This window comes from Pristis pectinata, chromosome 30 (assembly GCF_009764475.1).
Source record: "Pristis pectinata isolate sPriPec2 chromosome 30, sPriPec2.1.pri, whole genome shotgun sequence".
Taxonomy (NCBI): domain Eukaryota; kingdom Metazoa; phylum Chordata; class Chondrichthyes; order Rhinopristiformes; family Pristidae; genus Pristis; species Pristis pectinata.
In genome coordinates this window covers 18,119,537-18,145,213 of record NC_067434.1, presented here as the reverse complement: position 1 = coordinate 18,145,213, position 25,677 = coordinate 18,119,537, and positions in this window count along the sequence as shown.

The following is a 25,677-nucleotide window of genomic DNA, read 5'->3' as shown; positions in this document are numbered from 1 at the left end:
ACAATTCCCGAAGGACTGTTGCTCCCCATTCAAAGTTGAGACAGTGCTGCACTATCAGAGATACCATCCTTCAGGATGGGAAATTCACCTCCAATTAATATTGCAAAGAAATGTTGACTGTCCATTTCCTTCCATAGATGCTATATGACCTGCTGAATTCCTCCAGTGTTTTGAGCGTTGTCTCTTCCCCAGTGTCCTGCCCAATTACTCTCTCAGCGAATCAATAATCTGGACTTTAATGTCTTCCTAGCTGTGGGAACTTGCTGTGCATAAATTGGCTGCTGCATTTCCTACATTAGAACAGTGATACTTCAGAAAAAGTAGGCCACAGATTGGAAAGTATTCTGGGATGTGCTGAGGTTGTAGGAATGGAAGTTCTTTCTTTGGACTTGCCAGTGGGAGGTCAGCAGCAACACATGACCTCCAACCAGTGGTCAAATGTGGAGTTTAAGTGCAGCCAGTTTTCTATCAGTGAGACTGGAGCCATTGAGTTGGTGTTGACTATTAATGACTCAATGGAACAGATGTCTCCATGGCAACCTGTTGCCATCTGTATCCTAGAGCTGCTTCAGAGGCAGATAGATCCAATCCTCCTTACTGTCTTCCTTCTCTTTGTCCTTCCTTATTACCCTGCATGACTGTCTTCTCTCCTACATGGTTTGCCCAAGTTTCTGCATGAACATGGGGGCCTCAAGCTGGCCTTACTTGGCCTAGGCCCAAGTGGTCGGCTTGCCTGGCTATCCACGGCAGTTTGAGCAATCCTCTTCCAATACTCGGCTCCAGTAAGTCGATTCACCTCGTCACACGCTGTTTTGAAAAGTTCAGCTTTCACATCCTTACGCTGTTACCAACAATGGGTTTTACTTCTGCCTCCATTCCCAGATCAAGCCAGAGCAGACTCAAAGTGAAGGTCATTGTGGTTCAATCACAGGATTGTGCTGCCTTGCACAATACTTCTCAAAATCTGCCTGTGTTCAAAGTGGATCTCACCTCCGACAATGGAGCAGACATCCTTAACAGGTGACACTCCCACACTGAATTAGGGGGTGCAGGGTTCAAATCTCACCCCATCCCTGAACTCCATGTCTATCTCCATCAAGTGCTTCAAGTGCGGACCCACTCTCCGTGGACTGTAGGTGCCTAGTAAACCCACCTCCCGAGGGGACTGATCTCCTTGATATTCAGATGCCTACTGCTATGGAAGTTAATGTTACAACCCAACAAATGTTTAATCAGCCCACACATCCGAGGAAGGGATCTGAAAATAGGAAAATATCTACCTCAGTCTGGGTAATTCCATCTAGTAAAGGATCAGGATATGTAACATCTCTGGTGAAAAGGAAAGAAAAATTTAAATTTTGATAGCATTTCTTATGATCCTAGGTTGTTTGACACCCAGGGAAGTCCCTGTGATGTTGATCACTGTTGCAGTGAAGGAAAAATGCAGCCCTATGTGCACAGCAAGCTCCCACCAATAGCAATGTGATAATGAGCAGATAACCTGTTAGCTGAGGGGTAAATATTGGACTGATCAACAGGGATCTTCTCTTCTTCTAGGATTAGTGCCATAGAAACAACCTAGTCTAGACTAAAAGTCTCAGTGAAAAGCAGCATTGCCAACTATGCAGCACTCCCTCAGGGTTCATTGACAAGGTTATTTTAAATTGTATTAGAGTCATAGAGTGCACAAAAAGGCCCTTCAGCCCCCCAAGTCCATGCTGACCATCAACCTGCCATTTACACTAATCCTACATTAATCCCATTGTTTATTCTCCCCTCATTATCATCAACTTCCTCCCAGATTCTAGTCATCTGCACACTCGGGGCAATTTACAGCGGCCAGTTCTAATTCTGTCTAATACCAGAGGGCATGTATTAAAGCTGAGAGGAGGGAAAGTTCAAAAGTGATATGCAGGTCAAGTTTTTCACACAGAGGTAGGTGCCTGGAACGGGCTGCCAGGGGTGGTGGTGGAGGCAGATACAATAGAGGCATTTAGGAGGCTCTTAGATAGGCACATGAATGTGCCCCTGCATAATCATGAAGGGATATGGATCATGTGCAGGCAGAAGGGATTAGTTTAATTAGGTGTCATTAGCAATTAGTTCATCACAACAATGTGGGCCGAAGGGCCTGTTCCTGTGCTGTACTGTTCCATGTGTTCTACATTCTAATTAACCTCCCAACCCTCGTATCTTTGGGATGTGGGAGGAAACTGGAGGAAACCCACATGGTCACAGGGAGAACACGCAAACTCCACACAGACAGCACCCGAGGTAAGGATGGAACCCGGGTCTCTGGCATTGTGAGGCAGCGGCTCTACCAGCTACACCACTGCACTGCCCTATTCACCAATCTCTTGAGGAAAGCCTGAACCTTCCATCCTTTTGACAAAAGTGAGAGTGTTATCCATTGAGATGAGGCTAACTCAGTGCACCCAATGATCCATTCATGTAAAATTATTGCTAAAGCAATATAAATTACCTCAATTTTAAAGATATTTATTTTTCATTCAGGCATGCTGTTCAGTTGCTAACTACTGGGACACTTAGCCTGCCCTCTGTCCCTCACCCTCATCAATTGCTTTTGTCTTTAAGTTGTCAGCAAACCATCTGTTAAGCTCCCTCCCTCGAGGCGAACATTCCCTTGACAAGGTTTAACCAGCCAGTTGGTGAGATCACTCCACAGTTCTCCAATAAATACCGTGACAGATGCAATAAGGGCCCTGCCTAACCTTGGAAATGCAAAGCATTGCTTTGACATCAAGTCTACTGGAATCGACAGGTGATGATGAATAGCCTTTAGGTAACGCTGAATTTAGAAGGAGTTTTGTGTCATTTTCTGACGTAGGCAAAGCCACGTTGAGAAAACAAATATTTTCTGCTTTCTGATCTGGGCTGCATCACCTACTGCCCTCGGGAAACTTTTCTTCAGTCCAACAATGAAGTCAAAAGCAAGCTCTTTGACATCAAAGGCATGCTTCCAATTGTTCCTCAAAAATCCTGCTGCATCTTCATTGCCCCTACCTTGAAGGCAATCACACCACCAGCTCAGGTTATAACGTGTTTTCTCCTCTTCTTCAGCTGCCAAGGCCTTAAGCTCTGGAATTCCCCCTCCAAACTCACCACTCTCCTCTCCTCCATTAAGACTCTTCAAGTTTTTGGTCACCTGTCCTCACATCCCCTCGTGTGGCTCATTCTCAGAGAACGTTCATTGAATTTTCTGCCCCGGAGGGTTATGGAGGCTAGATCATTGCAGGTATCTAAGGAGGAGTTGTATAAATTTTTGAAAGATCAGGGAATTGAGGTCTATGGGGAATTGGCCCAGAACAGGGTTTAAGGCAAGGAGCAGATCAGCCATGATCATATTGAATGGTGAGGCAGGTTTGAGGGGCTGAATGGCCTACTTCTACTTATATTTTTTGTGTTCTTGTATTAAAGGTGATATATGAATGCAAGTTGTTGTTGTTGTTGTTATGAGGCTGTTGGCCATTGGCCAGTTGGCACAGTGGAACATTGCCATGAATGGATTGCTGGCACTATGATTTGGAATGCACTCAGCAACACACAGCATGCTGTGGAGAGATACCACACTGCTTGAATTGAGTGGGTCAACATTCCAAGTACATAAGCAGGCAAAAAGGTGTTAGATTTCCATCACAGCAGTAATGAGCCAACAATTTCCAGCCTGAAAAACATTGCAAATTACAGTCATACAGTCACAGAGCAATACAGCACCAATACAGGCCCTTCGGCCCAACCAGTCCATGCCGACCACGGTGCCCACCCATCTCGTACCAACTTCCTGCGTTCGGCCCATATCCCTATAAGCTCTTCCATGTACCTATCCAAGCGCTTCTTAAGTGATACTATCGTAAGATAATAAGATATCTTTATTAGTCGCATGTACATCGAAACACACAGCGAAATGCATCGTTTGCATAGAGTGTTCTGGGGGCAGCCCGCAAGTGTTGCCACGCTTCCGGCGCCAACATAGCATGCCCACAACTTCCTAACCCGTATGTCTTTGGAATGTGGGAGGAAACTGGAGCACCCGGAGGAAACCCACGCAGTCACGGGGAGAACGTAGAAACTCCTTACAGACAGCGGCCGGAATTGAACCCGGGTCGCTGGCGCTGTAATAGCGTTACGCTAACTGCTACACTACCATGCCAGCCCCAATCACTTTCTCTGGCACCTCGTTCCATATACTCACTACCCTCTGCGTGAAAAAGTTGCCCCTCAAGTCCTTTTAAATCTTTCCTCTCTCACCCTAAACCTATGACCACTAGTTTTAGACTCCCCTACCCTGGGGACAAGACTGTTACCATCCACCGTATCCATGCCCCAATTATTCTTATAAAATTATTCTTATAAAAATCACCAATAACAAAGCCTTCATCCAGTTGCCATAACAAGAAAATGATTGTGTTGACAGGGAAATTACAGGCAATCGAAAAATGATAACAGTGCTAAAACCAACTTAATACCAATGCTTACCAGTTCAGTTTCATAACAGAGGGGGATTCCCTACATTGACCCAAAGCTGGACAAGTACTGATATACAGAACGTTCAGGCAGAGATACCATCATCTCACAATCATCATTTGGTGAGTGTCTGGTAGTCTCGTTCTGAGTTCAAAGAAATTCACTAAAATGTCAAACCGCAATTGAATGTGTTCTCCAACGAACAAGGCAGACCAGTGTAAGTGCAACACTGCACCAAGAATTTGCCCTTGAGTGTTGGAAGGTCCAAGTGACCACACAGAGATTTACAAACTGGTGTTTGGTTCAGTAAAAGTAGATTCGGAATTATTTCTCAACAGCATACATGCTCGATGGGGAAATTCAGGGCTGTTATTAGGATCTTCATCACAAATAAATGATCATTATAATGAATGATTTCAGGAACTGAACGTTAATATAGAGACCTACAGGTCACGAGAGGGCTTCAGCAGAGAGTTTTGGTTGTTTTGTTCCTCCTCTGTTGACGGAGAACCAACTGTAGGATCTACCACTTGGGCCACAAGCGAACAGTGGTTGGACTTGGGTTTTTCGTTTCTGTGTGCATCAACTTGATAATGTTCCGATGTAAGTGCGGCATGCTCGTGCCGTGATAAAGCAAGCAGGAGAGCACAGTGGCACAGCAGTTAGTGGACAACTCCAGGGTTCAATTCTGACTTCCAGTGCTATCTTTCCCTGTGACCACGTGAGTTCGCCCTGGCTAATAAGTTAATGGTTGTTGTAAATTACCCATCATGTGTGTGGGATGTAAGAGCATGGGGGAAGTTGGTGTGTTTACTAGAGAGAATAGGTTAGAGGGAAAAAAGTTGAGGAATGGGACTGTTGGGAATGCACTGGGAGCCAGCATAAACTCGATGAACCAAATGACTTTCTATGTTGTAAAAAAATATAAAATAATATAGGCTCTTGAATCAGTGTGATAGAACATAGAACAGTATAGCACAGAAACAGGCCCTTCTGCCCATGTGGTGCTGAACTAATTTAATTAGTAATCAAATGTCCAACTAAACTAATCCGTTCTGCCTAGACAATATCCATCTTCCTCCATTTCCTGCACATTCATATGCCACTCTGAGAGGCTCTTGAACACCTCTATTATATTTGCCTCCACCACCAACCCTGGCAGAGCATTCCAGGCACCCACCACTCTCTGTGTAAAAATCTTTGCCAGCACATTTCCTTTGAATTCACCCCTCTTCACCTTAAAAGCATGGCCTCTAGTATGAGGCATTTCAACCCAGGGAAAAAGGTACCGGCTGCCTACTCTATCTATGCCTCTCATAATCTTATAAACCTCGATCAGCTCTCCCCTCAGCCTCTGCCGCTCCAGAGAAAACAACCCAAGTTTGTCCAACCTCTCCTTATAGCACAATAAGATATTGGTTTGATTCTATTGATTATCACAGAAAATAGATCTCAATGACAACAAAAAGAAAGAAGTCATTTCCAGGCAATCCAACGCTAACTGATAGACAATTAAAGTCAGGCTGAATTGCTCCCTTATTCCTATGCATCTGGTGAGTGAAACGGACCCTGAACATTTACCAAAAGCTGTCATTCAGAGACAGGACTCATGTAAAGGATGGATGATACTTCCCTGCCCATACCTATTATGACACCGATCCTAATCTCCTGAGCATGAGAGCAACAGGGTCAACCCTAGCACATGTAGCTCAACTACTGTTGGTGATGGAAGGTGAACTGCCTTATAAAATATTCACTGGGTGGATTGAAAGCTGTTCACTCTATCCACACAACCTGGCAATACAACCTCCAAGATAAATGTTGAGGGAGGGGCCAAAGCTGTTTGGAATTACAGACTCTGATTGGGAGGGTATCAAGGTTTATTTATCAAAAGCTGCTCTTTAGGTTCTGCTGATTTCTTTTTGTGAAGCTATTCAAATTGGAACCTGGATGATACATGGTCAAACAGCTTCAGGTAAAGATTTATGTAGTTGGGTATGGGTAACAGTTCATTCTGATCTGCCGTGGCAAAGTGTCTGAGCACTGACCCAACAACAACCTGAATTAATATGGTGCCTTTGACGCAGTAATAGATCCCAAGCTGCCTAGTACCAATTGTAAAACTTTCCTTTACTGCTCATTATACTCCTATAAGAAAGGTAAAAGAAAGAAAATGTTAATTTGGCTCCTTTCACATCCTTTTCAAGCTTCCAAAGACTTTACAGCCAATGACTTACTTTTGAAATGAGATTGCTATGATTTAGGAGATGTGCAAAAGGTGGCAAATTGTACACAGCAAACTCACTCAAATGTCAGTAAAAATATAACCAGTTAATCTGTATCAGTGACACTGGAAAAATGGTCTCGCTCTTCCGGTGAGATTTTTTTACATTTAATCTGGGAAGGCGGACAGGATGCCATTTACCACCAGAGTTGTGAGATGGCTCCTCCAATGGTGCAGCAACCCCTCACTACCACTCTGGAGACTGACACACTCTCAACTCTTTAAAAATAATGATTAGATCAACATGAAGAATGTAAGAGTTATCGTGTGTGTTTGACTTGTGTTAATGCATGGCAGAGGCTAAATCCACATTCCTCTGTTGAGTAGCCAAGTACAAGTACAGAGAATTAAAGCAATTTATTATAGTCCATTTGGGCCAGATTGGACAATGACTAAATGAAATGAAGCAGCTAAATGGTTAATAGTTTGCTGAGACCAATCTTACTGTGAGAACAGAAGAGCCAATCCCAACATAGCAGCCGCATACCCCGAGTACTGAAGATGATGGCAGGCAAACTGCCCAATAAAATTTTCATTGAATGGATCAAAGACTCTTCACTGCATCCACAAATCTGGCAAAACACCCCTCATGACAAAGGTAAACTAATAAAACAAGAAAATGCTGAAAACACTCAGCAGGTCAGGCAGAATCTGTGGAAAGAGAATCAGAGTTAACGTTTCGGGTCGGAGACCCTTTGTCAGAATTGGGAAAAAGAGGTAAATAGGTATTTTTAAGTTGAAGAGGTGGGGTGAGGGATAGATAAGACAAAGGAAATATCTGTGATAGGATGAGACCAGGTCAAATGCGTTAATAGGGCAATTAATGGATGATTATGCTTCTTTGCCTGTGTACATTTGACCAGGTCTCACCCTAACATAGATATTGCCCTTATCCCATTCATCCCTCCCACCATTTTCCCTGAATTTAAAATTGCGTCTTTTTTATCCCTCTTTCCCTGTTCTGATGAAGAGTCTCTGACCTGAAAAGCTAGCTCTGTTTCTGTTTCACTAAATGCCTTCTGATGCACTAAGCGTTTCCAGCATTTCCTGTTTTACTTGATGCCTGGAATCTGCAATTTTTCTTTGATTTTTAAATGTAAATGAGTGTTGAGGAATGGTTGGGGGAGGGGGGTAGGTGGTGGGGGTCCAGAGCTGAGCTATAACAGTTAATCAGAAATCCTAAATTATTGTGGAACAAGTTGATTTCAGATTTCTAGCCTCTGCGGTTTTTGTTTTGTTTGACTACTCATTAATACATACTTTGTTTTCCAGTTTCATTCCACAAGCAATTGGAACTTATCCACCAGTATTGTTGTGCTGTCAGTCTCAGTTTATTCTTGCCAGAATTCCAGAGTTTTGTGGTATCAGCATGAGCTGAGGGCATTTGGGGAGGGTCTCATAGCCACTGATTGGCTCTAAATTCATTGGGCGACCTTTTCTTCCATTTCCATGTTACTCTGTAATTCTGAACCAAGAGCTAAATCCCTTTGCTTTAACCTCACCAGGAAGTAATTGAAAGCAAAGCAAAAAACGCAAAAAATGCTTTTATTATTCAGCATCCATGGAGAAACAGGGTTAATCTTTCAGGTCAATCACCTTTCATTAATCTGAAACATTAATTCTGTTTTTCTCTCTCCACAGATGCTTCTTGAGTTGGTGAGTATTCCACTGGTTCTCCCTTTATCACCGATATCTTGGGTGTTTGTATGAACTATTCATGAACTAAGGGAAATTCGGCTCCAGTGAACAGTTGGCTTCAGAGAGTATGAATGATTTAGTAGACCATCAGAAAATCAAGTACTCAGATACCGATCATTAACCATCTTCAATTCACTTGTAAAGCAACAATGGGATAACATATCACTTCCAGAAGCATGCGTGGCCATTTCAGACACTTTTCCATCTTTCCAAACCAGCTAGGTACTCTCTTCTTCAGAAGATAGATTAACCCTTTCAGCTGGCTCTTCCTAGGTCCAACTGTAAACTGGGGATCTCTTTCCCTCGTGGTAGATTTAACCCATTCTCTCTTTCCAGTTCAACACTTGCTGACATATTCCAGCCAATTCTGCAAAGTACATCTCAGGATGGATTTCAAGAGCTTGGGGAGGGTATGGAGGAGGTTAATTAGAACTGTACTAGGGATGAAAGATTTTGGTTAAACGGAGAGAACGGATGAGCTGAAGTTGTTCTCAGATCAATGAGGATTGCAAAAGAGTGAATACAAGGGAAGGGCATTTAGGTGGAGGAATCAGTAGCCAGAGGAGACAAGTTTGATATAAGTGACAACTGGCCCAGGGATGACATGAGGAAAGTGAAATTATACTGAAATAGATTCAGACCTTCATTCCTCTCCATCATGCCTTAGTGTCTTTTAGCTCAGCACTAACTCCCTGCACAAGCGCCATACATATTGTTTCCCTTAACATCAAATAATGTACCAATCTACATCTTCAATATACTCAGAGACTGAGTTTCTTCAGCACTGTTGAGTAAAGGACTCCACAGATTCACCACCTTCTGAGAGACTACTTTGGATCTGTGACCCTGGTTCGAGACACACTGGCTGGGGAAATATCACCCCCACATCTACCCTGTCAAGCACTGTAAGAATTTTTAAAATTTCAATTAGATCACCTCTCATTCTTCTAAACTCAGGAGAGTATAGTTCCCAATCTGCTTAATCTCTCCTCATAGGACAAATTTGCCATCCCAGCAATCGATCTGAAGAAGCTGCATTACACTCCCTCTACAGCAAGCAAGTCCTTCCTTAGATAGGGTGACAAGACCTGTACTGTATTTTGCAAAAGGTACAGGTTTTAATTTTACTCCCAAGCAGATGTGTAATTATTCCCATTACTTTCCTGTTCAGGAAGGTAGCAGATTATAACTCTTACTAGACCTCAGCAAAGTAGATATGTGAAAGCGAAAATGCATGCAACATTTAGAATGGCTATAGAGAGGCAAAAACCCAATGGGGTGATGAATGGGGTGATGGCATGCATGGTAGTGTAGCGGTTAGCGTAATGCTTTACAGCGCCAGCGACCCGGGTTCAATTCCCGCTGCTGTCTGTAAGGAGCTTGTACGTTCTCCCCCTGTCTGCGTGGGTTTCCTCCGGGTGCTCCGATTTCCTCCCACATTCCAAAGATGTACGGGTTAGGAAGTTGTGGGCATGCTATGTTGGCACCGGAAGTGTGGCGACACTTGCGGGCTGCCCCCAGAACACTCTACACAAGAGGTGCACTTCACTGTGTGTTTCGATGTACATGTGACTAATAAAGATCTTATCTTAACATTTAAACATGAACATAACAAATTGGTATTGACAGAGAATTATTTGGGAGCATTATTTTTAAGCATTTCCAAAGTTAGTTGCAAACTGTTCAGACACCATATTATAGAGTATTCAATTCATTTGTACTGATGCAGAGTTGTTGTGTTAGTAATTTGCAATTGAATGTCTACTGTTAAGGATTGACGCTGATTTTGGACTTTGGCGATTGGGGGATAGAAATGAATGAAGGACACCACTTGGCCCATCCTAGATCCTCTATCTAGGAGTCCATCTAATCATAGCATGTGTGAAGGACATCCTGAAATTGATCCTTACTTGGCCATTATCTAGTTTGAAGTTATTCCCTTATGTCGTGTTTTAATTTGTCTTTAATGTTTCAGATCCACTTTCTCACATTGCCCTGCATTAATCTCTATCCCTCCCTATCTCTCTGAGGTTACCTCTCAGTCATTCCTTTCACGAACACTCTCAGGTGTCTGCAATTTTTTGTCTTTTATATGCCTTTATAATATCGCTCGGTGCTTTATTTGCCTTATTGATCAAAACACCACAGTATCATCACAAGGGGTAACTGTGGATGCTGAACTGTTAGTATTAAGGATTGCTTTCAGACCATTACCATTTTGCAATTGATTCAGAGAAGCTTGTGGCTGTAATTCAACCACAGCTCTGCAATAAGATTACTCTGGAACGCATGAGTGTACAGTCTTTAAATAGAAGTGTTTTCTAAACATCACGCCTTTTCTGCTTGCATGGGTGCAGAGGCAGCTATGTGACAAAACTGCAACTTTTCTGGTTTATTTAAAGATTTCTGTGAAACAAGTGCTCCTTACTTTTAGGCATTATTTTAGCACTTCTGGACAAGGTTATAGCTGGAAGTGTTAATTCTGCTTGCAACCAAATTAGCCTCCCAAGAAGGCAACCATAGACACCATACCTGCTGTGAAGGTACCCTATGGCACATGACATATCCTGAATTACTACAAATGTTCAAAACTGAGCGATAACTTAGTCACCTCAACACTCTCGCTGTGCATACATGAGATAGCCGAAGGAACTCAGCAGGTCAGGCAACATCTGTGAAGGGAAATTGACAGTTCAAGGGTCCTGACCCAAAACATCGACTGCCCATTTCCCTCTACTGATGCTGTCTGACCCATTGAGTTCCTCCAGCATCTGTGTGTTGCTCCAGATTCCAGCATCTGCAGTCTCTTGTGAGTCCATACATAAAAGAGATTACTGAGGCAAGCTTAGTGGCCACATGGTGTATTTTCTTGGGGCTTCATTAACTTTCGATTTGTACAATCTTCTGTGGACAAACCTTTCACTTTTGTGAATTTCATCATCGTTTACATGAGTCATGATCTAGGATGATGTCTCATCACAGTACAGAGGGAGTGCTGCACTCCCAGTGATGCACCTTTCAGGTGAGATGTTAACTTGAATCCCCGTCTGCATTCTCAGATGGGCATAAAAGATCCTGTGACACTATTTTGAAGAACTGCAAGGGAATTGATCCCAGTGTCTGAGCCAGTATTTATCCCTCTGCCAGCTGATTATTGGGGAATTAACTACATTGATGTTTGTGGGAACTTGTTACGCAAAAACTGATTGTTACCATTTCTACATGTGGATTACACTTCAAGAATATTTCATTGGCTGTAAAACAAATTGGGATGTTTGGAAGTTGTGATAGGTGCTGTATAAATGCACTTCTTTCTTGAATTTGCAGTTAAGTTGTTTTTAATTCTGCTTTCCTTCCTTCCTTCTCCTCTCTCTCTGTCTCTCCCTGTCTCTCTCTTCTCTCATTCTCTCTCTCTCTCCCTCTTTCCCTTCCTTTGTTATTTCTTTTTGCTCTCTTTGGAGTCTTGGGAATATTACAACTCACAGTCTATTCCACACAAATACATTGGGGATCTGAAGTCTCCTACCAAGGCCTATTAGCAGAATGAGTTAGTCCATTTAGCAATTCATCACCTCATCTCAGGTGGCCAATAAATATTCACACCCATTGTGGTGAGGACAACATGATTCATGTGGATAATTCACGTGTTGACAATGAAGAAAATCCTCCTGGGAGAAGGGCTGATCAGTTGCTTGACAGACTTCTTGATGAATGCCTCAGCTCTCCGGGACCAGAATTAAAAGAGTAAGAGGTCGGAGCATCAGGTATGTTTTAAGCATAAGATTGCCAGCTTCACGTCCATGGCCAGAAGCCAAGAATGCCATTGGTCAGGTTAAAGAATGATAATGCCAATTCCTTTTACTTGTTTGTGGGATGTGGGTGTTACTTGAGAAGGTCAGTGTTCACTGACCATTTCTAATTGCTCTTGAGAATGTGATGATGAGCTACCTTGAACCATTCCAGCAGTTGCGGGAAGGTGCTCCTCAAGAACCGTTGAGTGAGGAGCTCCAGTTTTTAGACCCATTACTAATAAGGGGTAAACAAAACATATCTAAGTCAGGATGGTGTGCGACTTGGACGAGAATTTCATTCTGTGGTATTCCCATGCCTCTGCTACCCTTGCCCTTGGTAGTAGAGATCAAAGGTTTGGAAGGTGCTGTTGAAGAATCCTTGGTGAGAAAGGACAGTGCATTTTGTAGATGGTACACACTGAACTAACGATGTACCAGTGGTGGAGGGACTGAACATTTATGGTGCTGGGCTGGATGCAAATCAAGCACACTGCTTTGGCCCAGATGGTCTCGATCTTCATGAGGAGATTGGGGAGCTGCAGTCATCCAGGTAAATGGAGGGTATTTCAGAAGATGCTAGACTTGGCAATGTTGAAAAGGCTTTAGGGAGTCAAGAGGTAAATCACTTGCCATAGGATACATATCCTCCGACATGCTTTTATAGCCACAGTATTTACATAGCTGGTCAGTGGTAAATTTCTGGTCAGTGGTGACCCCTTTGGTCATTGATGATGGGAGTCTCACCATTACATAGCAGTAAAGTCAAGGATGGGTGGTTTGAATATCCCTCATCGGAAATGTTTGCTCTCTGGCACTTATGCACAGCAAATTGATCGCATCCTACAGTGAGTGACTCATCTCCTGACTCACCAAATCCTCTCCACTAACTACAAGGCACTAGACTGGAGTGTGGTGGAACACTCACCATTTGCCTGAATAAGTGCAGCTCCAGTAGTGCTCAAGAAGTTTGACATCATCTAGGACCTCACGCCTGCTTGACTGACAGGCCCAACCCCACCCAAAATGATTATTCCCTCCACCCTGGCGCACGGTGACTCCAGTGTGTACCATCTCTACAAAATTAACTGCAGCAGCAACACACATTCCAACCTGTAATCTCCACAACCAAAAACAAGCGCAGCAGGTTTCCGTCCAAGTTGCATCTATCCTGATTTGGAACTACATGCCCATTGCTACATCATCCCTGGGTCTAAGTGTTGCTTGGTATCAGCCCATGGTCAGATGGTGACCAGTTCTTGCTGCATAAAGATGTAATCAAAGGATCCTTGGCAAGTCGCTGCGGTTCATTCTGTAGATGTTAAACACAGCAGTAATGATACACCAGTGCTTCATTATCTCAGGAATTGTGAATGGAATTGAACATTGTGCATTTATCAGAGAACATTCCCACTCAAATCCCAACATGGACGTGAGCTCATTGATGAAGCATCTAAAGTTGTTTGGGTCTAACTACAGGTAAGTTAGCCACAATAGGTATGATTGATCTCTTTTTTATTTCCCCGTGTTTTCATGACTGGGTTAAATGTGGAGGTTGTTTTGACTAACACTCTTCACACACTGTATGAAGTTTGTTAAAGTCTGGGTATATAACCAGCCTTTATTATCAGCAGTTTCTCAGCCCAGCTTTGAAAAATTAGGAGAAGTTCATTGAGGGAATATGTGAAAGATACTTTGTCTAGCTCAGTTAACAAAGGAATCATATTGATGCACTGCTGAATTATGCTATTGTATGATAACCTAGTGCACATTAGAACATATAAGATCTCCAGACTGCTTAAGGAATGATCAACAATGCTAAAACTAAAAGAAACTATCAACTGCAGAAGTAATTAATACAGATAATTTCAGGAAAAGCAAGATAACTATATAACTAAGAAACAAAAGCATAGACAAATAGGATAGGATGTTTTAATGTGGACCGTAAAGAGGAGACTGATAGTGTAAATGTGCTGTAAAATTCAACATCAATGTGCAATAGACAATTGTGCCAAATAAAGTCAGTCTGGTTCAGAAGGCAGTGCTATTGCTTCCGTGTCAGATTATCGTCTTGAGTATAAGAGTTGGGACATCATGTTGTAGCTGTACAAAACATTGGTTAGACTGCACTTAGAGTATTGTATACTGTTCAGGTCACCACACTATAAGAAGGAGGTGGTAGCAACAGAGATTAACCAGGATGTTGCCTGGGATGGAGGGCTGTAGTTATGAGGAGACATTGGATAGGCTGGATTTATTCTTGCTGGAATGCGGGAGACTGAGGGATGACCTTATACAGGTTTATATAATCATGAGGGGCATAGATGGGATAGATAATCAGAATCTTTTCCCTAGGGCAGGGGTATTTAGAACTAGAGGGCACAGATTTAAGGTGAGAGGGAAGGAATTTAAAGGAGATATGAGAGATAAGGTATAAGATATATTTATTAGTCACATGTACTTCGAAACACACAGTGAAATACATCTTTGCCTAGAGTGTTCTGGGGGTAGCCCGCAAGTGTCACACACTTCCGGCGCCACAATAGCATGCCCACAACTTCCTAACCTGTATGCCTTTGGAATGTGGGAGGAAACCGGAGCACCCAGAGGAAACCCACGCAGTCACAGGGAGAACGTACAAACTCCTTACAGACAGCGGCGGGAATTGAACCTGGGTCGCTGGCGCTGTAATAGCGTTATGCTAACCCCTAAATTTTACCACTCAGGGGGTGGTGAATATCTGGAACACGCTGCCAGAGGAGATGATGGAGGCAGATGCAACTACAACATTTAAGAGGCATTTGGACACGTAGTCGGACAGAAAGGGAACAGAGGGACAAAGGCTTAAAGCAGGCAAATGGGATTAGCACAGATAGGCATCATGGACAAGTGGGCTGACAGGGCCCAGTTCTGTGCTGAACATTTCTGTAATTCTATGAAATTCATCCTATCAATAGCCTGGCAGCATACTAAAAGCAGCACACCCTACTCTGTTTCGGAAATTCAGTTCCACTAAAGTCAAGTGAAGGAATTTTTGAGGCAGTTTCTAACTTGCTGCTACAACTATAAAGCATGTTTAGTAATACCAGATGAAGGTGACGTTCTATAACTTGGCAACACATGCTAGGACAAGCCGCTAATCTAGGCTGACAATCGCGTACAGGGCAGAAGATAGGCTGAGGTAGGAATGGAGGTGGGCAGATCCAAGGTAACATGCCAAGGTTGCATTCAATGTGGTTCGGTCTGAGCCAGGGTCTGGGAGAAGGATGGAGTGGGTAATACTGAGGTTGTGCTGGGCATCAGAACCATGGTTGACCTAGTCAAAGGTTGTTAAAAGGCCAACAGAGAATAATACTCAGCTTGTGTTTGGAGACATTCGGTGCTGCCTTAGCATTTGTACAACTGATTGGAAGGAGCCAAACAGGAAATTCTGGGAGCAATTAGCACAGGCATGAGGCAAAGGAACCGAGGGTAACTTTAGGAAATAAAAAATTATACAGTGAGTCGTTAGAATGTGGAATGTGCTTCAAAGATGATGGGAGCAGATTCAATCATAATTTAAAAGGAGCTGGTTAAAGGGGGAATAATTCCATGCATGCAAAAATACCTTACAGCCAGCAAAGTATTTCTGAAGTGCAGTCAGTGTTGTAATGGAAGGACGTGTAACAGCCAAATTACCCACAGTAAGCTATCAGAAAGACCAAGAACAAGGAATTTCATTGCACCCTGGTGTATATGACAATAAACTAATCTGAATCTGAATGAAATGGGGTGAACGAGGAAAGAGAGAGGGGACTGGGACTGATTCAAATACGCTTTCAGTGAGCCAGTACAGATAAGAATGGTCTCTTGCCCTGATGTATCGTCCAATGTCTCCAGGGTCAGAGAGGCAAGGGCACATATATTGAGAAAAGGTGGAAACACAAGGGACACAAAAAAACAAACTGCTGGAGGAACTCAGCGGGTCAGGCTGCATCTGTGGAAGGAAATGGACAGTCAATGTTTCTGGACCAGATGAAGGGTCTCGACCTAAAACGTTGACTTGTCCATTTCCCTCGACAGATGCTGCCTGACCTGCTGGAGAAAAGGTGGTAGGGAATGGGATGGAAGTACGTGAGGCCAAAGGAGTCCACAGAGGGCAGATGGCAAAATTTCACACGTACAGATGAGTTGCTGGAACAAGTGCGGCAAACAGATCTGGAAAAAAGTGGAACGTGACAGAGAGAATGAAAGGGATCCAGCTACATTAATGAGATACGTTTTGAATTTAAACATTCTCTACCATCCTGTTGTAGCTATTGTTGGTCCTGGTGCCCGTGACTGTGGCTGTGCCCAACCCCCAACACAATCCGCAATTTATAAGAGTGGATCAAGCCTGCTTGCCTTTAAGTAATGAGCTATCCTCGAAGGACCTTCTCCGATTCCATCACAGCCCATTGGGAAGAGGTATTGTTGCCTGATTGATGTTCCTGACCCGCTAACCTTTGGCTCCTGAAAGAGCAGTGCAAGATTGTAGTTAGGGACTGTCCACAAATCCCACACCAAATATAGAATGTGTGAGCAGGTATGCATGCAAACATGGTTACTATTTTGCATAGGCTGGAATGCAAGAGGGCAGCAGAAGTTCAGGCCTACTATCTTCAGTGCAAGCAATGCGGTAAGCAGGGTACGGACAGGACCCTTCAGACAGGATCCTGAGACAGCTCCTACTGAAACATCTAGTTCCTGGGACATGAACACAAAATCCCAGACAGCAGAAACAAGAGAGTCCTACCTGTCAGAGGCTCCAATTTTCCCATTAAAACCAAGGTCGCATCTGCTGTCTTGAGGGAACATGAACGATTTCTTGTCTCCATCTTGAATACTCTTCAATGCTGTGGTCGATATTCAGCCATCATTAACACAGATTAGTTGATCATTTAATTCAATGCTATTTGTGGGAGCTTGCTGTGCACAAAATTGACCATGGATTCCCACATTATAACACGGACCACACTTCAAAGGCTGTAAGGTGCTTTTGGGTGTCTGGAAGCCTTAGAAATGCTTTGATGTTCTGATAGCCCTTCATGTCAGTGACTTTCTTCTCTTCTCCCTTGGTTTCCTGGTGGAAATCCTGCAAGGACTTTGTGACATCTTGAGGATGTGATGAGCGTTATACAACTGCAACCTCTTCCTTAACTTGTTTCTTTGCATCTCCATCAACTGCCATCGTGGTCTATCCTCCCTCTCTCTGCCAACGTGCTGCTTTCCTCTTGCAAGCTCAACCATTTCCCTTGCAGTTTTCCCTTGGTCTTAGTTATGACCCTTCGATGTCAAGAAAAGTTTAAGTGCAAATCTGTTGTCACCAGCAAACATCTCCATGTACCCACACCGTCCTCGAACAGCACATCCCTACATTTTGCCATTGTAAAAGCAGCCAAACGAACTTTCTTTGAGACACAAGAGACTGCAGATGCTGGGATCTGGAGCAAAAAGCAAACCACTGAAGGAACTCAGGGGGTCGAGCAGCACCTGTAGGGGGAATGGAATTGTCAACGTTTTGGGTCAAGAACATTCTTTGAACTGTCCCCAATCCAAGTTATTCCTCAATATGTTTCTTTGCATCTGCTTTTACTGCAGTCTCAATGTACTTTCCTTCTCCAGCAACCATGCTTTCTGTTCCCCAGCCACTTCTTCATCCATGTGTAACCCCTTCCTTAATGCCATCTGCTTTCATTTTCACAACGAGTTTCTTATCTGGCACTTTAGTTGACATGTGCTGAAAATTCAATTCTACGTCCACCATATCCCCAAATTCATTCCCTTTGATTTCCTCAAAAAATTCAATTAAGTTAGTCAAGCACAACCTGCATTTTAAAAATCCGTCACTGATGGTAAGCTCCTCTTTCAACCAGTACCACATTGTCCACTGAAGAGATAGATGTGACCTTAGCACTGTAATTACTTTTGAAGAGTAGTCACTCTTGCGTTCTGGTTTGACCATGAATTTTTCAGCGTTAATATTTTGGTTTAGTTGGGGTCTTTAATAGCAGTTTGCAAAATTAGCTAGTTCTAATAATTGAAAGAAAATTCCCTAACTAGACATATTAACTGTTAAGTGCAACTAAATCAAAATCAATAGCAATAAGAATTAAAGACTGACTCAGGCTTTACTTTAATTACTTCTTCATTTTTATTCCTGTAATCACAACACCTCTTGTTTGTTGTCCCATTTCTGTGATTTTAGCCCTCTGACCTTCCCCACCCCATCACACCACCGAGCAGCACTTCTTGTAAACAAATGGGATTGATCAGTGGCCTATCAAAATATTTTCAAAGTCAGGTGTGGCATTATTAAAGCAAGCTAAATAAAAATGTAGGTTCTATAATTGGTAACTGGTTTATTATTGTCACATGTCCCGAAGTGCAGTGAAATACTTTGTTTTGCATGCCATCCATACAGATCATTTCACCACATCAGTGCATGAAGGTAGCACAAGGGAAAAGCAATAACAGAATGCAGAAAATGGCGTAACAGTGACAGAGAAAGTGCAGTGCAGGCAGACAATAAGGTGCAAAGCCATGACGAGGTAGATTGTGAGGTCAAGAGTACATCTTATCATACAGGAGGTCCATTCAATAGTCTTATAACAGCGGGATAGAAGTTGTCCTTGAACCTGGGGGTACATGCTTTCAGGCTTTTGTATCTTCTACCTAATGGGAGAGGGGAGAAGACGGAATGTCCAGGGTGGGTGGGGTCTTTGATTATGTTGGCTGCTTTACTGAGGCAGCGAGAAGTGTAGACAGAGTCTATGGAGGGGAGGCTGGTTTATGTGATGTGCTGAGCTGTGTCCACAACTCTTTCTGACTTCTTGCAGTCTTGGGGAGAGCAGTTGCCACACCAAACCGTGATACATCCGGATAGGATGCTTTCTGTGGTGCATCTATAAAAATTGGTGGGGGATCAATGAGGACATGCCAAATTTCCTTAGCCTCCTGAGGAAGTAGAGGCGCTGGTGTGCTTTCTTGGCCGTGGTGTCTACGTGGTGGGACCAGGTGATGTTTACACCTAAGAACTTGAAGCTCTCAACCATCTCCACCTTAGCACTATTGATGTAAACAGGAGCATGTGCTCTGCCCTGCTCCCTGAAGTGAATGAGTATCTCTTTTATTTTGCTGATATGCTCAACATTTACCAACAAGGAGTTTTATTGGTGAAAGAAAAAGAAAAACTGATAATTCAGTTGGCATTTGGGAGTGTTGTTTTTTGGTTTCTTTTGGTTAAAACCAAAAAATTCAGACCCCATTTACAAATCAATGCAGTAGCCAGTTTTCATGCAGCAATGACGCAAGAAGTAATTTCTGAAGGTAAATGGAATGCTGGCCTTTATTAGATGGGGAATGGAGTACAAAGGTATGGAAATTTAGTTGCAATTGCAAAAGGTTTTGTAAGACCATACCCAGAGAATTGAAAGCAGTTTTGGTCTCCTTAAGAAGAGAAATATTTTCATTGGAAGCAGTTCAAAGTTGAGTCTCTACATTGATTCCTGGGATGAAGGAGTTTTCTTATAAAGAAATGTTAAGTTGGCTTGGCCCATTCTCACTGGAATTCAGAAGAATGAGATGTGATCTTATCTGAGAGGACTTGTCAGGGTGGATGTTATGAGGACATTTCCCCCTCTTGGGGGAATCTAGAGCTAGGCAGCGATTAATTTCAGATAAGGGGTCATCTACTTAACATAGAGATGCGGAGAAATTTCTTCTCTCTAGATCAAGAATCTTGGAGAAGAGGTTCAATGATGTGGTGAAAAATTGTGAATAAACTGAGGAACTCGGGAGAAACCTTTTTACCCAGAGATTGGTGCGAATGTGGAAATTTTGGGGGTATTTGGAGGGATAAAGGATTAGAAAAAGTAAAAGTGCTGACAGGGTTAAATTGGGGGAGGAGGCTTGTGTAAGACTGGCCCACACCTGTTGGGCCAAGTTACCTCTTTCTGTGCTACAATTCAGATGTAATTCTATGTATAAAGAAATGGCAGAACTCTTTCAATACTGCACTGCAGAATTTGTCACATCTGGAGTGGGCCTTGGACCCAAATCCATCTGATGTGATAACACTGAGCTGAAACCCACACTACGAATTAAACCACAGTGATACACAGTGCTGAATATTTAAGAATTGTGTCACTCCATGTTGTGTCTTCCATCATCCCTTTGTTTCCTCTAAGATTCCAAGCTGTCTATTTTAGATGTTAATAAGAACCTCAAGACATTTTCAATCAATATACTGTTTTGATTTTATTGCTTGAACCCCTGCACGCTACTTTATGCACATTCAGTCTGTGTTTTTGGCACATTGGCCCGTTCACAAATGTGAATAATTATACCATTCTGTGACTCACACCGATTTAATTTCCTGTTGACAGCAGAGGTCTGTTTTCATGTATTCACCATCAACCCTTTCTAAGAACTGTGAATTCAAACTGTGTGTGTGTGTGTGTGTGTGTGTACATATGTATGCTGGTGAGTGTGTGTGTAGACATATGTGTACATGTGTGTTTGGTATCTGTGCATGACTCTGTGTGTGTGTGCGCGCGTGTGTGTGTGTATGTACATATGTGTGCTGGTGAGTGTGTGTGTGTAGACATATGTGTACATGTGTGTTTGGTGTCTGTGCGTAACTCTGTGTGTGTGTGTGTGTGTGTGTGTGTGTGTGTGTGTGTGTGTGTGTGTGTGGTTACAGGGATCAGCTCTAGTGACCACACGCTGGCTGCATACAGTGTGTTGTCAATATACTGCTTGGAAAGAGGTTGAAAGAATAGAGGCATCCATCAATAAATAACCCCCTTTTGCATTTGAAGATAGACAAAAAAAAGACTTGCATTTCCATAATGTCTTCCACATCCCTTTAAACATTCTATAACACTTACAATGAAGTGCTTCTGGGATTCCCACAGCCAGGATTTGATAATGACCAGGAAACGGACTACGGACAGCGAGAGATAAATATTGGCCCGGACACTGGGAATAACTCCTCTGCACTTCTTGGAAATAGTGCCTTGTATCATTCATTTCCACCCGATGGAGCAGACAGGGGCTTAGGGTAACACGTCGTCCAAAAGAAAGCACTGCTAACAGCACAGCACTCCCTCGTCCAGAGTTCTGTACTCAAATCTCCAAAGGGGGATTTGAATCCCCAACCTTTGAACTCAGAGATGACTGTGCCACCCAGAGCCAATGCTAAAATATTAAAAGAAATATTTGCATTAACATATTTCATCAAACAATTGAAAATGACTCAAAGTATTTTGCAAAGTGAAAAAAATAATCAGCTTGACCATTTTGCAATCTCAGCGTACCCCAGGATGTGATCCAACCAATTGTGAACTGGGAATAATTACAGAGAAGCACAGAAGAGGCCATTCAGCCCAACAGGTCCATGCTGGCATTTATGGTCCACACAAGTCTCCCACTTCTCAACCTATTTCATACAACTCTGATCTGCAGAATGGTCTGTTCCTTTGTCCTGCTTGTTATCTAACTACACAGCAGCTACTTGGTACTTGCTTAGCATTCATAATGCATTCCCAGGAATGAGAGGGCTAATGGAGTCAGTGCTTAAAGGTGTCATGATAACATTATACGTAAAATGATGTGTTACTGACAGCACTGCTGTGCCAAGAACCTAATGTGAATCCAGCAATGAATTGCCCACAGCCCAGCTGTGTCTTAAATGGGTGACCCTTTATTTTTAAGTAGTGTTCCCTGGTTCAGGATTCTTCTACAAGAGGAAACATCTTCTCCACATCTGCCCTATCTGGTTTCCTCAGTGTCTTACATGTTTCCATCAAATTCCTTTTCACTCTTCTAAACTCCAGTGGATGTAAGCCTGGCCTGTCCAATCTTTCCTCATAAGGCAACCCAACCATTCCATGTATCAGTCTAATAAACCTTCTCTAAACTGCTTCCAGTACATTAACATCCTACCTGAAATAAGGAGGCCAATACTGTACACAGAACTCCAGAAGTGGTCTCAACAACACCCTGTATAACTGAAGCATAACCTTCCTACTTTGGTATCAGCTCCCCTTACAATGATCAGTACTTGCTACTTGGTGCACCTGCATACTACCCTCCTGCAACCCATGCACCAGGACCCCAGATCCCTCTGCATCTCAGAGCTCAGTAATCCAGTTACGTCACTTCATATAAAAAGACAAGTGGGCAATCAATCGAGATTCCAACGGTCTGCTTCCATTGGTTCAGGTGATTGTGAAAGATTCTATGCACCTAGTTAACAAGGACTGAAAAGTTTTGCTTGTGTTCTTACTAACCTGTTCCTCAAGCAACACCTCCCAAAATACATATCAATGAGCCAATCACCTAACTGTTTGTGTGGTTTCCTTGTACAAAAAATAGCCATAGTAGCCCATTAAAGAATACCGGGTCTACTTTAAGTTGAAGCATCAAGACATTTGCAAAAAGTGAAATGCCATAGAAAAGCATCTTTCTTTCTCTAACTATTCAGGGAATTGTGATTCCATGTGAACGTCAGGGGAAAGAACATTAGAAAGGATGCAATTTTATATCACACCTTTCTCAGTCTCCAGTTTCTCTGGATGCTTAAGAATTTTAAAACCTAGACCATTTCTAGTGTGATGGTTTATAATTCTCCACGAGTCCTGTTCTCCCTCAGAAGGTTATGGATTCAAGCTTTACCCCAGCAGTTCAATCTCATAATCTAGGTTGACACTTCATGCAGTGCAAGGGGAGTGAAGAACCTATTTAAGTGCTATTTTTTTGATGATCCATTAAAATTGAGGTCTCTCTGTCCTCGGGCAGATGAAGAAGAACAGGGAAATTATCCACTGACATCCCGGTCGATACTTACCCTTCAGTCAACGTTACTAAAATGCACAGTGATGCAGCTAATGAAGCTGCCACCTCACAGCTTCAGCAACCTGGGTTCCATCCTGACCTCAGGTGTTGTGTGGAGTTTATACATTCTCCCTGTGACTGCATGGGTTTCCTCCAAGTACTCTCAAATTCCAAACATGCATGGGTCAGTAGGTTAATTGGCCGCTGGAAAATGCCCCTAGTGTGTCAATGAGGGGTAGGATGGGGAGAATAAAATGGGTTAGGATAGGATTAATGTAAAAATGGTGCTTAATGTTCAGCATGGACTTGGTAGGCCGAAGGGCTTGTTCCGTGATTTCTTTCTCTGTGACTCCATGACTCTATAAGCAGTTTAGGACTATGCTGGCTTGGTGGATGGTACTCTTGGATCTGTGTCACACAGTTAAGAATTTATGACTCCTCCCAGTGGCTTGTACACAAAAATCTAGTCCAGTCCAATACCGAGAGAGCGCGGCACTGCCAGAGGAGTCAGTTTACCAGATAGGACGTTAAACCAAGACACCCTCTGCTCTCTCTACTAGAAACAAAAGATTCCTTGACACTGATTCAAAGTGCAGCAGGGGTATCATCCCAATTCTGATGTAAGGCCTTCAACCTGAAAAAGCTTCCCTCTCCACATATGCTGCCTGACCTGCCAAGTACTTCCAAGCATTGTCTCTCTTATTTCAAATTTCCAGAATCTGCAGTGTTTTGCTTTTAAGTTATTCCTGGTGTTCTGGCCAATTATTGATCTCTCAAATAACATCTTTAGAGTGACTATCTGGTCAATATTACAATCCTGTTTGTAGGATATTGCCATGCACAAATTCCCATGTATTACAAGAATTCCAAAATATTTAAATGGCTACAAACCACTTTGGAAAGGATATGATTGGAGCTATATAAAAAGTCTCTGTTTTTTATATCCGTTTATTAACCTTCCTATGAATCTCTCCAGAGTTGCCCACCATACCATAAATGTGTCACTAAACATGTGCAAGAAGCCAGTAAATAAAGATTCCGTATTTCTGTAGTGCCATCCACTGCTTTAGGAACAACAAGATTGATCTGTGGGGAAATGCAGCAGTTCAATGTGCACAGAAGAATCTTGTACCATAGGGTACCAGAGAGCTGGTGTCACTGTAAACTTATGGCTTACTGCTCTCTCTGTCTTGGGCTGATAGGTGGTCTCTCAGGGTATTCATGTAGAACAGACAGTTGTTCTTAGTTTTAGTGTCTGATGTTTAGGAATTTCAGTGAGCAACCGAAGGAATTGTCATCAAAAATTATGTCCATAGTTATCCCCAGCAGTGATAAACCTCCTTTACCACTACACAAGAGCTCTGTGTCTGTTGAATGCTCGTATTTATAACATTGACCCACAATTGTATCATTTCCTGTCTTGTCCTGACATGAGATTCTTAGAGAACCTCACAAAAAATAACATTGACAATCTATTTCTGGTACAAATGAGACACATTGCCAGCAAGGTTCATTGTTCATTGGGTTAAGTTAGGTTCCTCGTCTTCCCCACAACTAATCACAAGTTGTCGAGAGCAGACCTACAATGCTAGAGATTAAAGAATGATCTAAGATGGATCTCAATATGAATGAAGGATCTGATGGAGGGAAACTATTTCTTCTGGAGTAGGAGTGCAAAACTAAGAAACAGTTGGAGGAAGGTGTGATGTCCGGAAGCACGAAGTGTGGCGGAAAACTGGAATTCTATTCCCAAAAATGCTGTTGAGGCTGGAGGTTAATTGGAAGTTTCATAAACTACTATTGGTATGTTTCCTTAAAACTGGTTATATCCAGGAGGGTAAATAGAGTTATGATAGGGATTGGCTACAAACCAGTTGAATGGTGGATTTGGGTGTGTTGTTTAAATGATTAACTCTCCTGCTATCATCTTCTGATAGGTTCACATCAGATCATTCAACCATCTTAAGAACCTCAGTTAGATCACCCCTTAATCAATGGGATTATAGACCTACAGAGAATTTAAGCCTGGGGATTTAATTTCCTCACATGTCATAGATATAATCATTTTCTAGCTGCAGAAGATTATGGGTCAAGCTCCAAATCAGGAACTTGAAATCTGGGCCAACATATTAATGCAGCACAGTGTTGTTGAAGATGTTGACGAAGTCCTGTTCCGTGGATGAGGTGAATATTAAGGATCTCCTAAGATTATTGTGGAAAGATCAGTCCTTACCGACCATTGGTGGGCCATCAGTGTTATTTGTTGGCCTGGCTTCAATTCATCTCACCACCAACGTTGCCCAAAACCCATCAGCTGGTCATTCACCCAGCTGTTTAGTGAGATCATGGTGTGTACAAAACCACGTGGAGTTTGCCTCATCAGGGTGATTCGATGCGTGTGAGGTGCCCCGTGGGATGTTTCTCAAAGACAGGTGAATTGGCAGCAATAATGCAAGGTCAACATCAATGCCATTTATTAAACATGAATGTTTAACACTGTGAATCAGTGTGCTAGGTAAGTGGGAAGAGTTCACTTCAGCCTTCTTCTGAGTTAGTCATGAACTA